This window comes from Petromyzon marinus, chromosome 12 (assembly GCF_048934315.1).
Source record: "Petromyzon marinus isolate PM22_M1 ecotype Great Lakes invasive population chromosome 12, UKy_Petmar_22M1.pri1.0, whole genome shotgun sequence".
Taxonomy (NCBI): domain Eukaryota; kingdom Metazoa; phylum Chordata; class Hyperoartia; order Petromyzontiformes; family Petromyzontidae; genus Petromyzon; species Petromyzon marinus.
This window is the reverse complement of record NC_133678.1, coordinates 884,195-898,503: the sequence shown is the minus strand read 5'-3', so window position 1 is coordinate 898,503 and position 14,309 is coordinate 884,195.

The window sequence follows — 14,309 nt, the reverse complement described above, 5'->3', positions numbered from 1 at the left end:
CGCTTTAAAAAAAACTAAATTATGATTACGTGTGTTTATTGGCAGGGTGACTCACCGTCGGCTGGGTGACTTACTCGGGTGACTCGGCAGGGTGACTACTCACCGTCAGCAGGGACATTGTTTTGTTCAGGAAGGTCGAGCCGAGTCTAGGCAGTAGGGGGCGATGCTGGTGTCTGAGATGGCGCTGGAGCAGCCTTGCTGCCCGGGACTTGTGTCGTGTACGGGCCAGGCCTAACCTCCTGGCCTAACCCCGAGGCCTGCGAGATGCACGCGGCCCCAGGGCTGTGTGTGGTGAGTGTCTCGGTGAGTGTCTTGGTGAGTGTCTCTGTGCGGGGGAGCGGCGGTGTAGCGGTTGGCGCGCTACCAACCCGGTGCCCCACGTGCGATTCCTGCTCACGGCCACTGGGGAGACAAAGGCGGCCGGGCGTGGTGTTGGCCACCCACCCCCTCGTGTGCCGTGCCGGCCTTCATAGGTGCTCGCTAACAGCACTTGCCCCAACAGTCTGATACGCCTATATGGGGGATCTTTGTCTTTTTGTGTGTGTCTGTTCAACCCAAATTTAAAGCTTCGATGATGATGAACAAGTCAGATTTACAGATACACTCAAGTGCATCATTGTAACGATAATAATAATTACAACTCGTAACACTGCGTTCACCACTGCACGGGGTATCCGCTCCTCGCTCTCGTAGAGAGAGGGGGGACCACATACGAGGAGCGGGAAGGCAGAAGCAGCAGCAGCCACGCGGTGATGAGGAGCCGGCGCCAAGTTTCCCCCAAGCTCTTCAATCCTCTATATATGAAGGCGTTATCGGCCATATAATGAGCGTTTACACGTGTGGGAGCGAGGGGGCAACACTGTACCCCCCACGTACAGATGGAACAGATGGATATTAGTCCACACTTGGCTGTACCCGCCTTTTCCTGGGCGAGCAGCAACAGCAGCAGCGTAGCCACCACCAGTGCCGCCCGTCAAAGCAGTCGCATCACTCACAGGCCCTTTGGCTAAACAAGAAACGGGAGTGGGAGCGGCGTTGGCCAAACATCCTCAAAGTGCGGCACAAATCTCTCGGTTGGGATCGCTGCACAGCAGCAGCATCGCCCCTCGGCAGTGGACGCCTGGCGGCAGGGCTGGTGGAGGGGGAGTTGAGACTCCAGTGAGGCTTTCCTTGGGTGAACGAGCACAAATACATGAATCCGGCAGTGTTCAGCAACTGTTTGACGTTTCGGGTAATGAGACCTTTGCAGTGGTCACGAAATCTCACCCGTGCATCTCTCCCACGGTTTTACCCCCCTCCCCGCCAACCCATAACAGCAATGCACTTTGTTTATCCGGGAAAGCTTCACTGAGTGTCAACATTAACAAGCGGGCATTTCACATCCTTCCCACGTAAAAACAAAGTTAGTGTTTAATCATCAACCACCCAGCCGCCTCCTCCTGGGAGTGGCATCAATGTCGGTATCATCGGTTCTTCGACGCAAGCAAACATCTTCGGACCGGTTTCGACATTTGATGTCCTCATCAGCACCACCAGAGTCGGGCTCGCTTGAGCTCACGCTGGCGGAGCTCCCAGAGGGTCATGTAACGGATGCACGTCACGGTGAACGCGTCACGTCACGGTGAACGCGTCACGCCACGGTGAACGCGTCACGTCACGGTGAACGCGTCACGCCACGGTGAACGCGTCACGTCACGGTGAACGCGTCACGTCACGGTGAACGCGTCACGCCACGGTGAACGCGTCACGCCACGGTGAACGCGTCACGCCACGGTGAACGCGTCACGCCACGGTGAACGCGTCACGTCACGGTGAACGCGTCACGCCACGGTGAACGCGTCACGTCACGGTGAGCGCGTCACGTCACGGTGAACGCGTCACGTCACAGTGAACGCGCCCCAACCCCCTTGGTGGGCGCCCGCCGGCAACACTTTGCCCCGCAGCTCTCTGTCTCTGTGTCTGTCTCTGTGTGTCTCTGTCTCTGTGTCTCTGTGTCTGTCTCTGTGTGTCTCTGTCTCTGTGTCTCTGTGTCTCTGTCTGTGTCTCTGTATCTGTGTCTCTGTCTGTCTCTGTCTATCTCTGTCTGTCTCTGTCTGTCTCTGTCTCTGTGTGTCTGTGTCTGTCTCTGTGTGTGTCTGTCTCTGTGTCTCTGTGTCTCTGTGTGTCTCTGTGTCTGTGTCTCTGTCTGTCTCTGTCTATCTCTGTCTGTCTCTGTCTGTCTCTGTCTCTGTGTCTCTGTGTCTGTGTCTCTGTCTGTCTCTGTCTGTCTCTGTCTCTGTGTCTCTGTCTCTCTGTCTGTGTCTCTGTCTCTTTGTCTCTGTGTCTGTGTCTCTGTGTGTGTCTCTGTGTCTCTGTGTCTGTCTCTGTGTCTCTGTGTGTGTCTCTGTCTGTCTCTGTGTCTCTGTGTCTGTCTCTGTGTCTCTGTGTGTGTCTCTGTGTCTCTGTCTGTCTCTGTGTGTGTCTCTGTGTCTCTGTATCTCTGTCTCTCTGTGTCTCTGTCTCTGTGTCTCTGTGTCTCTGTCTCTGTGTCTCTGTCTCTGTGTCTGTGTCTCTCTGTCTGTGTCTCTGTCTCTGTGTGTGTCTCTCTGTCTCTGTCTCTCTGTGTCTCTGTCTCTGTCTCTCTGTCTCTGTCTCTCTGTCTGTGTGTCTCTGTCTCTGTGTGTGTCTCTGTGTCTGTGTCTCTGTGTCTGTGTGTCTCTGTGTCTCTGGCTCTGTGTCTCTGTGTCTCTGTGTCTGTCTCTCTGTCTCTGTGTCTCTGTGTGTGTCTCTCTCTGTGTCTCTGTGTGTGTCTCTGTCTCTGTGTGTGTCTCTGTCTCTGTGTCTCTGTGTGTGTCTCTGTGTCTCTGTCTGTCTCTGTGTGTGTCTCTGTCTCTGTGTCTCTGTGTGTGTGTCTCTGTCTCTGTGTCTCTGTGTGTGTCTCTGTCTATGTGTCTCTGTGTGTGTCTCTGTGTGTATCTCTGTGTGTCTCTGTCTCTGTGTGTCTCTGTGTGTGTCTCTGTCTCTGTGTGTGTCTCTGTCTCTGTGTCTCTGTCTCTCTGTGTGTCTCTGTGTGGTGGTGGTGGAGGCTGCCCAGGGGGTGGTGGGGGGAAGCCTTCGGCGTGCGCGTCTTGTCCTTTGCCTAACCCTCCCCCCCCTCCCCTCCCTCCCCTCCCTCCCCTCCCTCCCCTCCCTCCGGCGCGGCTGCGATTGGCTGGGAGGTTTAGTGCGGTGGAGGTTGGGGGAGGGGTGGGGCGGTTGGAGGGAGGGAGCGTCACGCGGGGGGGGGGGGAGTTCGAGGGGGGGGGCAATGGGAAGTCGTTGGGAGTCGCGGCGGTAGGGGGGGGATGGGGGGGGTAGGGGGCGAGGGAGAGAGGGAGGGGGTAGGGGGCGAGGGAGGGGGTAGGGGAGAGGGAGGGGGTAGGGGGAGAGGGAGGGGGTAGGGGGAGAGGGAGGGGGTAGGGAGAAGGTGGTGGGAGTGGATCGGGGGAGGGGGGTAATGGAAGGGGGGGGGTGATGCTCGATGGGTGGGGAGCGGTGGCGCAGTAGTTAGCGAACTACGCAGCCGAACCCGGCACAGGCCAAGTTGTGTAAACATCGCTACTGGGGGAGACAAAGGCGGCCGGGCGTGGTGCTGGCCACCCTCCCCTCGTGTGCCGTGCCGGCCTTGAGAGGTGCTGCTCGCTAGCAGCACTTACCCCTACAATCTGCTGATACTTCAAATATTTCGAGCTGTCTTCATTAATAAAGGAATAACAAATCTGGCCGCCGCCTGATGATGCCTGTTGTAATTACCGGCGAAACGTCGTACTCAGATTGTAAATGTTGTGGATTTGCTCTCCAACACTCCGGTGTGCTGTACCAGTGACGAATTGGCACGTTCTGTTTACGTGACAAACCTTACTAATTGGCTGTGTCGGGTGGTGGCGGGTTTCACGACACATTTATATATTTACGTGATCTAACCCAACAAACCCCCCCCCCCTCCGTATTATTAATAACTTTTGTAACGCGCACACACACACACATTGAACTTTTAAAAGGGCGGTGTAGAGGCGCGTGAGAATTTGAGTGAAGTCTTCAGACGCCGAACGACAACAGAGGAGTGGCGTCCGCTCCGTCTGAGTGACGTCTCTCAGCCTCTTGAGTCACGTGAGGAACCCCCCCTGTGACGTCACCAACATGCTGTGGCCACGCGGGCAGCACGCGGTGGCTGCCAGTTAATGGAGTCCCAGGTTCAAATCCACCCTTATATTAATTTTTGTTAAAGTTTTTTTTTTCTAACTTGAATCGTAAAAAAACAAATGTAAACCGTAACATCGATGTTTTTTTTTACAATGCAATATTTTATTTTTTACAAAAAACATCGAAATGAATGTAAAAAAACGACGATGGCTTAATAACCAATAACATTTACCACATCCGCTACGCCCTCGTCGGCTAGGGGAGAATGCGGTTTGCTTCTGCAGCCGGTGATCCAGGTTCAAATCCCACGCTCTTTTTACGTAAAAAAATGTTTACGTGATGACGTCATCACGTTATTAAAATGTACGTGATAACATCACTACGTAATCTACCAACAGGCACCGCTGCATCCAGAACAATCACGCCACCGTGCGGAGCCCGACGTGTTTCTGTGAGGACGCGGGTGGCTCTACGCGATGGGAGACAACCCGGCAGTCTGTGGTGGTTGCAAGGTTCGAATCTCACCCGAGGACAATAATTCTCGGGACGTGAAACAAGCAAGACTACACGGTGAGTAGTTCCTATGTGATCGTAATGACGTGTGTGTGTGTGTCGCCATGTACAGCCCCAAGGCATTGTCGGAGATTCCTGGAGACTTGTCCGTGTGTCTCTCTGTGGTGTCTAATTGGCAGGTGCCTGGGACGAGATGGAGCCTCGGTGTGGGCGTGGTGGCGATCTTGGACCAGATGTGAAGGAGACCTGGAGGACAGAGAAGTGATAGAAATTCAGCTTTTATTTTTTTACCACTGGGGACCCACCACTAGAGGGCGCTGTTTCACCACCAGGGGGTGCTGTTTCACCACTAGGGGGTGCTGTTTCATTGAAATTCCCATAGAAAGTCTCATTTGCCCCCAAACAAACGCATTTAATCCGATTTTTCAGCGCAATTGAAGCAGTAAAGCCACGGTTTTATGCAGCATCGCGGTCAAATCTGCGATTGAAATTCAAAAAGTGACGTGACGGTACAAATCGTAATTTTCAAAAACGATGGGAGCGCCGCTGTTCTGAAACGTGGCGCTAAATACTGCCACCACTGCCACCTTCACGACCGATGAACAACAAACGCGTTACAACGAAAACGGTGCGACCAAACAAGGGAACTTGGAGAAAAACAAATCCTGTAAAATAATAGGAACAATCACACTGAAACCTAACCGTGGCAAATCACTAACACCCATAAACAGTGAAGTATGGTAAAAAAAAACCCTCATGGACCCGCGCAGAACCGGGAAAGGCTCTCATCCAGCAGTGGAGTGGACCAAAATCACTGCAGGTGTGCGATGGGCAGCCAGTGAGAGGAGGCCGAAGGCCCAGCACCTGTTTCAGAGACCTTTCATATCCAAATGGGGGATTGTAATTGGATGATTCACGTGTGACGAGATGAGGCACTGCGATTGGCTATCAACGTGGCTGGGTCGCCTCTGGAAAAGGCTGTGTCGGGTGGTGGCGGGTTTCACGGCACATTTTAAATTCATGCCATCTAACCCAACAAAACGCCTGATGGATAATATTGGTCGCGAAAGTCTACGTGTTAAACCAGCTACGAACAGCTCAGTGGGCTTTACCTGGCAAACAAAGTAACGCGTTTAGTTTAAGGGGGTCTCTGAATCATTTTGTGTATAGTGTGTGCGAGGGGGGACGAATTATGTGTGCGTTACAAATTCTAAATTATTATCAATTATAATTACCCAGGCGAGTAGGCAGAGCAGTCCTGCTGCCCCCACGGCACAGACTAAACAGGGACATCCGCATCTGGCTTCTGCCACGCACGCGCGTTCACGATCATCGCGGCAACACCCAGCGCCACTGCTGTGCGTGTCAGTGGTGTGCGTGACAATTCTGTGTGCCAGTGCTGTGTCAATTGTATGCATGTTGAACTTCGTTCGCGCCGTACGTAGCCGACAGTGTGACTCGGAGGTGTTCTGTTTGTTTTCTAATGACGATGGAAGAGTTCCACTAAGCCAGTGGTTCTTCGACTGGAGGTGCGAGATGCCCTTTCTGGGGGTGCGAGACATGGCCAGATTGTTTTAGAACGTGAATAATCGAAAACGCAAATGGATCTTGGGCACGTAAGTACAATGACTTTGCTTCATCAAAGCCTCTGTATGTATTAACATTGTATATTTTTTAACATTGAGAACCACAGGGGTACAGGCTGCAGTGACGGTTAAAAACCACTGCACTAAGCTATTCATGAAGAAGGCTGCAACGTTGGGTGGGGAGCGATGGGTGGCACAGTGATTAGCGCACTGCACTACAGACCCGGCCACCAACACTCCGAGACAAGGTGTTCACGCAGTGGCAACACTCGTGACTCACAGCAACGAACCTGGGTTTAATTCCCGAGTGGGGTGCTCTGCAGAATCTGAGTTAGTGGTAAGTGTGTGTGTTGTAGGTTTTCCCCGAATTCTGCACGCGTTTCCTCCCACAGCTAAAAACAAACCACGCTCCCACTATGTTTTTGGTATTGGCCAAACATCCCAATGCTGAAACACCGCACTCCAAATTACTCAACTGGGATTAACAAACAGCGGCAGCAGCAGCAACAACAACATCGCTCCTCCTCCCTACTGTGAACTAAGCTTGGCAGGACCCTCGTGGTGAAGAGCTTTGAGACTGAGTGAGGCTGCCCTGGGTAAACAAGCGGAGTGAATGGTCATGCTCGCAATACTAACACAGGGGATCAAGGGGTGAAGAGTTGAAATCCGTGAAGTGTTAACGTTCACTCCCATACCCCACGCTCACACTACACTCACCCCACGCTCATCCTACACGCATCCCACACTCACCCCACACTCACCCCACACTCACCCCCCCCCCCCCCCACACTTACTCCACACTCACTCCACGCTCACCCAGCATTCTCCCCACGCTCACCCCACGCCTACTCCACACTCAACCCACACTCACCCAGCATTTTTCCCACGCTCACCCCACGCTTACTCCACTCAACCCACTCACCCCATGCAATAATGTATATATTTTTGCACGGCAATTGAGCTGTGACGTCAAATCTGTCATGTGACCCACGCATGTGGAAGCGTAACGCATTGTAGTGTAGTGGTTAGCGCGCCGCGCTACGAACCTAGCGACCCGAGTTCGATTCCCGCTCACGGCCACCACCGGTGACGATTATTTTTTACCGGTCCTGGGCCTCCCCTAGGTCGACTCAGCCTAAAACGATGAACTGTTGTGGTGTGTCAACATCGCCACTGGGGAGACAAAGGCGGCCGGGCGTGGTGCTGGCCACCCACCCCCTCGTTATCTATATATTTGTTTTACGTGGAGGGGACATGAATGTGAAGGAGGCGGAATCGTCTGCCGAGTTATTCCGGCAGGGCAACAGGGAGACGTCCACCCCTGCAGTCACGAGAGGCGCCACCATTCACCAGCACGGACATGAAGACAGTGGTGCATAAGCACAATCACATATACACATTTATATTAGAACGAGGATTTGCTGACTGGCTGGCTGGCTGCCTGGACGGACACGTCCCGAGGACGTGCGGGCTGCTAGTATAAGCAACACAATAATAAAAAGCAGACGATATCAAAGAGAGAGAGAGAGAGGCTTTGCTATCTGGAGTGTTATGATGATCGCTCAGCAAGGGACGCCTCACTGCATGGTGATCGCTGCCGAGTGCATTCACGCGTCTTGCGGCTCGTTAAATATTGAGGTTTTTTTTACTGAATTCTAAGAAAATGTCTCTTCTTATTTTGTTTTCCGACTCTTGCTCGAGACGATCACTGTGGGGATTGAGGGGGGGGGGGCAGACTGCCGAGCCCCTCCCCTCATCCCCCCTTCCACACCCCCACGCACCCCCCTCCCTCTTCCCACGCTCCAAACCCTTCGGGCTCAGAATGGCAGCGGATCGGAACCACGCAGCGAGAGGGAGGGCGGTCTGTAGGGTCACGGGGGGGGGGGGGGGTCTGTGGGGGAGGGGGGTGATGGAGCGGCGGAGGGTGAGGAGGAGGGTGAAGAGGGTGAGGAGGAGGAGGGTGAGGAGGAGGGTGAAGAGGGTGAGGAGGAGGGTGAAGAGGGTGAGGAGGAGGGTGAAGAGGGTGAGGAGGAGGGTGAAGAGGGTGAGGAGGGTCAGGAGGGTGAGGAGGAGGAGGGTGAAGAGGAGGGTGAGGAGGAGGGTGAGGAGGAGGGTGAGGAGGAGGGTGAGGAGGAGGGTGAAGAGGGTGAGGAGGAGGAGGGTGAGGAGGAGGGTGAGGAGGAGGGTGAGGAGGAGGGTGAGCGATGGAGCGATATCGAGACGAGGCGCTCGAGAGGGAGAGAGTCTTCCTCTATCGTACGGCTGCCGATGTCGACCGCAGGAGCTTGAGGAGGACAGGAGGAGCCAGGGACAACACCGCCCAATCACGCGTAGCTCCGCACGGATAGATTCAAGAATCTATGTCTCTGCACTACCATCTCATTGCGCAACCCCACCTCTCTCTACATCCATTCCGCTTACCCGCAACGCCCCCCAATGGCCAAATCGTGAACCGCGCGCGGTGCCATGCGGGGTGGCGGGGCAGGCCCACACCCGCTTAGCTTGTGAGATCAGACGCGATGGGGCGCACACAACGAACCTCATGACATACTCAATGACGACGATACACCCCGCATAGCCTCAAGTGCTGTTAGCGAACGCCCATGAAGGCCGAAATGGCAGACGAGGGCGTGGGTGGCCAGCACCGCGGCCGACCGCCTTTGTCTCCCCAGTGGCGATGTTCGCTGCACATCGCTTCAGGTAATCCTCGTCGCCTCTCGGCTGGCATGGAAGTCGCGGCGTCTTCCTCGCTACTGCGGGATCTTCACCAGCGCCGCTGTCATCGACTCCACTCCACCACCCCCGCTCTGCCCGAAATGGACCAGTCCACGACCGCGTCCGTGCCAGCCACAGCCGCTCGGGGTTGGGAGGAACCATGTGGCTCAGTCGGGGCGGGGGAGATGGTTGAGTCTTGTGCAATACGATTTAAGAATCGACTCTGTCGAAAACTCAACGCATTCGTCATTACGAGCACTGTGTGGGCCTTAAGTGGAAATATATATGACAAAAGCGACGTTTCGGGCAATGGTCCTTACCTTCTTGGCACAGCACCACGCCCGGACGCCGTTGCCTCCCCAGTGGCGAGGTTTACACACCGCACCGGGTAGCCATTTGAGGCTGAGTCGACCTAGGGGAGGCCCAGGACAGGTTCAGATACTCGTCACCGGTGTTGGTAGTGAGCGGGACCCCAACTCGTGTCGCAGGATTGGAAGCGCCGCAGCGCGCTAACCGCTGCACCACCGCTCCCCACCCACACACACAAAGATGCCCTGTATAGACATAACGGCCTGTTGGGGCAAGTGTTGTTAGCGAGCACCATGACAGCCGACACGGCACAAGGGAGGGCTGTGTGTCCAGCACCATGTCCGTCCGCCTTTGTCTCCCCAGTGGCGACGTTGACCGCTCCCCCCACACACAGACAGCGACCCCGTTCACCACCAAGTGACGGTGACGTCACCACGGCGCTTGTGCCATGCTAGGTGCACTTTGAGACCACGTGAGGTGTCGCAGGCTCGCGGGCAGGTCATGGAACAGACTCGCGTGCCCATGGGTTGACCGACTGAGAAGACCGGCTGATGCGCCAACTCGCTGCGCTTTAGCCATGCGGCGCTCCGCTCGTTGTTGTGAGCGTCGCTCCTCCGCCCTCCGTTGTTGCCGGAGGGCGACTGCCTCCAACTCCCCAGCATCAGCAGCAGCGTCATTCACGAACCTCCTCCACAGAGGCCGATCTTGACACTTCCGATACTGGTCATCGGCAAGTCCCCCGAGCTCCATGGACATCCTCCTGCACCATATCAGCCCATCTCTCTCCTAGAGCCCGTGCCCGTTTAGTCCCCTCGACAGTATCCGGCCAAACAGCCGGCACTGTGTAGAGTGCAGACCCCCGCACAAAGAGGCACACACGTGCACGCCGAGTCGGCCTCTTTAAAGTCGTTTTTATATCAATAACATCCACTGTGTGACAGGTGCACGGCCATCACTGCTTGTTTTGTGTTCAGTGTTTATTGTCCTTCCCCCGCACCTCCAATTAGCGCGGTTGGCTACGTACGGTGCGAAAGAAGTTCAACGCACGTGCTGCATCACCATCGTCTCGCTCAGCACTGCAGGCAGCTCCCCGCCGCCGCCTCTCGCTTGGGACTCCGTGACCACGCGTGGCTGGTCAGCACAGCAGCCCCACACCCCATTCGCCTCCTCCCCATATCTGTTCCTCCGTATAATAAACGTTTTAACGTGTGTTTTTTTTACATATCCCATCAGCCCCACGGCCTCTTCTTCCCGGTAAGTGGGTGCAACACTTTCAGCAGCATTAGTTCAAGGCGAGAACGAAAAAAAACAACTCGACCTGTTTCGTCAGTCAGTGTCTCATCAGCAGAGTCAGACTCTCTTAAACCAATGCTGGTGAGAGATGGATGTTTACAGGCAAGGATGGGTTTTGATATTCAGGGTCTCATCAGCAGAGTCAGACTCTCTTAAACCAATGCTGGTGAGAGATGGATGTTGACAGGCAAGGATGGGTTTTGATATTCAGGGTCTCATCAGCAGAGTCAGACTCGCTTGAACCAATGCTGGTGAGAGATGGATGTTTACAGGCAAGGATGGGTTTTGATATTCAGGGTCTCATCAGCAGAGTCAGACTCGCTTGAACCAATGTTGGTGAGAGATGTATGTTTACAGGCAAGGATGGGTTTTGATATTCATGGTCTCATCAGCAGAGTCAGACTCGCTTGAACCAATGCTGGTGAACTGCCGGATATTTATAGGCAAGGATGGGTTTCGCCATTCAGGGTCATCATCAGCAGCGGTCAGGCTCGCTTGAACCAACGCTTGAGAACACCCAGACGTTTTTCGGCAAGGTCCCTTGCCTGCTAGAGTTATTTTTTTTTGCTAATAGCAACATAAATAAACAGAGACTATCCGAGAGAGACTCCTTGTCTATAAACGTCTGGCAGTTCTCCAGCGTTGGTTTAAGCGAGCCTGACTGCTGCTGATGAGACACCGAAAGTCGAAACCTGTCCTGTGTATGGGTTTTTGTTGTTGTTGTGGCTGCTACATGACGCTCATGACGCCTCTTACGCGGAATCAACGCTGCCGAACGTCTGCACTCGCAGCAGATGACGACCCGTGTGGCTGATGGGATGTGTCAAACTAAAGTATTTGTGTAGTTCCTTTGTTGTTGAGGTGGAGGGGGCAGACGTGTGACGGGGCAGAATTGTGCGCGTGCGTACCGAGCGGCTGTCCACCGCGGTTCACGAGGGCGAAATCACAAACACCTCGCCAGCCACCGCGAATCGCACGTTCGATGCGTGGCTCCCGTGAGCGGGATCATCGATTATGAATCGTTGAGCCGTTACACCACCTATCAGTGCAGGAGGGTGGGGGGGGTTGTCTGGCTGTGGTGGGTGGTGGAGGGTCTTAACGACACACATTTGGTCAGATCATTAACGTGACCTCACCCCATAAATCAATTAACAATTTACACAATGGGCTGTTTATCCCCACGTAGTCTCGGTGACGAATTCACAGCGGCGGGTTCTTGGCTGGACGCCTACTGAGCGATAGCCATTGACCCGCCAGGGCTGCGATTCCATCCAATCGATCCTCGTCGATCGTCGAACAGCGGTGAATGACAGCGCCTGCTGTAGTGGCGAACCCCGATAATCGACGCGATTAATCGATGCGCCGTGAAGCCCTTTTCGTGTTGAGGGGTGGGGACGGCTGACGATTTAAGGCAGAAGGGACCGCACTCGCCTGCCCGCAGCGCAGGGGCGAACCCGTCCGGGCCACGGCGCCTCCTGGGATCACTGCGTCGGCAGTGCCGCACAATGAAGCCACGAGTAACAACAACACCAACCCAGCACATTCATCGTAACAACACACACTGTGTGTGGTCTTAAAATAAATACATTAACAATATAGGCGACGTTTCGGGAAATGGCCCTTCTTGACCAGGCCGCTTCTGAAAAAAAAAGAGCCGTCTAGCTCAGTGGGCCTTACCTGGTAAAGCAAATAAAATTTGTAGTTTCTTCATAGCGCATGAAGTGTCATTAAAGAAGACCCATTAACCAAACGTCGCCTATTACATTCCTTAAGGCCACACGCAGTGTGAAGTGACGAAGGGACCGTGTCGAGAGATTGTTATTCAATTAAATAAAATCGCACCGCGTGCGTGAACAACGCTGGCTTAAAAAAACATTCTTCCGACGTTTTGGGCAATGACCCTTATTCAGAACAGGATGCTTGCGTAAACACGTAAGCCTATTTACACATCATAATCATGGGATGACAATAATGAATGCCCCCTTAATTTATTAATCCTGGAAAACCTCGCAGTCTCATTTTCAAGAGGGTCCTTGCTTTGGAATGTTTAGCCAATTCCATTAAAAAAATCAAATGCGTACAACATCGCATGTATCATGATGATAATGACGAGGTTTGTTTGTCTAGGAGAGCGATACTGAGCCTTGTGTTCTTAGCCACGGCTCAGTTCAAGATCGGATCTGCCTCAGGGGAGCGAGCCGTGGCTCAACTTGAGCCGGCTCCGAGCAATGGTCGCAGCCGCGCTCAAGATTTCCGTGAGCCGAGCCGAACCACGGCTGAGCCGTTCACCTAACGCGGTCTTTGGACGCAACTGCACGGCTCAAAGTCTGAGCCGAGCCATGACGCTGATGAATACGGAGCCGCGTCTCCAGCCTCTTTGCCAGGAGGGTCCTTGCCGCTGCTGTGACGTTGAGGTTTTGAGTGTTAAGATGTTTTCAGCCGGTTCATGACGAGTTGCGTTGATGATCCACGTTATAAGTAGGACTTGTTTCGCACACGTACGTCGAAGTGCTTCGTTGGTGTAGTGGTGCGCCGTGGCGTCTGCTACCACTCCCTCGACAACGGAGGCTCTGTGGAGTCAGACGAGGCCGAACCAAAGACAAAGATATCCCCGTATAGCCTCAACAGACCGACGGGGGCAAGTGCTGGTCGCGAGTAGCACCTATGAAAGCCGGAACGGCACACGACGGGGACGGCTGGACAGCGCCACGCCCGGCCGCCTTCGTCTACCCCAATGATGTTGGCTGCGAGCGGGAATCGAACTCGAGAATCGAACTCGGGAATCGACCTCGGGTCGTCGGCGCGACGACCCCTGTGCCACCGCTCGCCTCCGAGTCTTGCCGAGGCCGAACCGCACCCGGCCACGCCGCTCCACGTGACTTCACACGAGGATGGGTCGCCGACATCGGGAGATCCTTACGAGTCGTGGCATCGCTGGTGAATCGTGACGAGATATTACACACCATGGGAATGATGTCACAACAACGACACTGCCCAATCCAACCCCCTTCTGTGTAGCAGGCGATGTCTCGTCCTGCTCGTGTCTCCACCGTCTGCTTATGCCGACACTGATATTCTCCACAGCGACACGAGTGACTGTGTCGAGTTGCGAGTCACTCTAGCGAGGCTCAACGAGCCACAGGGGGTAAAGCGAAGCGGGTTCCCTTGCCTCCAAGGCCACCAGTTCCAGCAGTGTTGCTTCAAGTCGAGCCCGACATCTGCCGATGAGACACCGAATGTCAAAACCGGCCCTCGGGTTTGGCCTGTGTTAAACCAATACTCCCAGGTGCAGAAGGCAGCTGTGCGGCTGATGGGATGTGTAAAAACACGCGTGTTCAAGTGGAGGGGCAGGTGTGTGGAGGTGTTGTTGTTGGTACTTTCGTCCGCTTGCGAAGCTACCTACATCGGCTGGGGTCTCGTTGCATCTGCATCGGCACTCCCTCCACAAGTCGCGCGGATATTCTCGCAATCATCAGGCTTGTGCAGCGTGTAACCACTGAATTTGGTATAGGAACAGAAGGTACGATCGATACGGATTTAATAATAAAAAAGGAATACACGATCCAGAGGACCGGAGTCGGAGCATCCCCTCCACGGCTCTCCCCGTCCGATGCCCCCAGCCCGTGCGAGGCTGCTCTGCTTCCCCCCAATCGCCACCGAGGCATTTCGCTGAATTAGAAAAGGATAATACGAAAAGAAAATCACCGCATCGAAATGTCAAATTAGGACAAC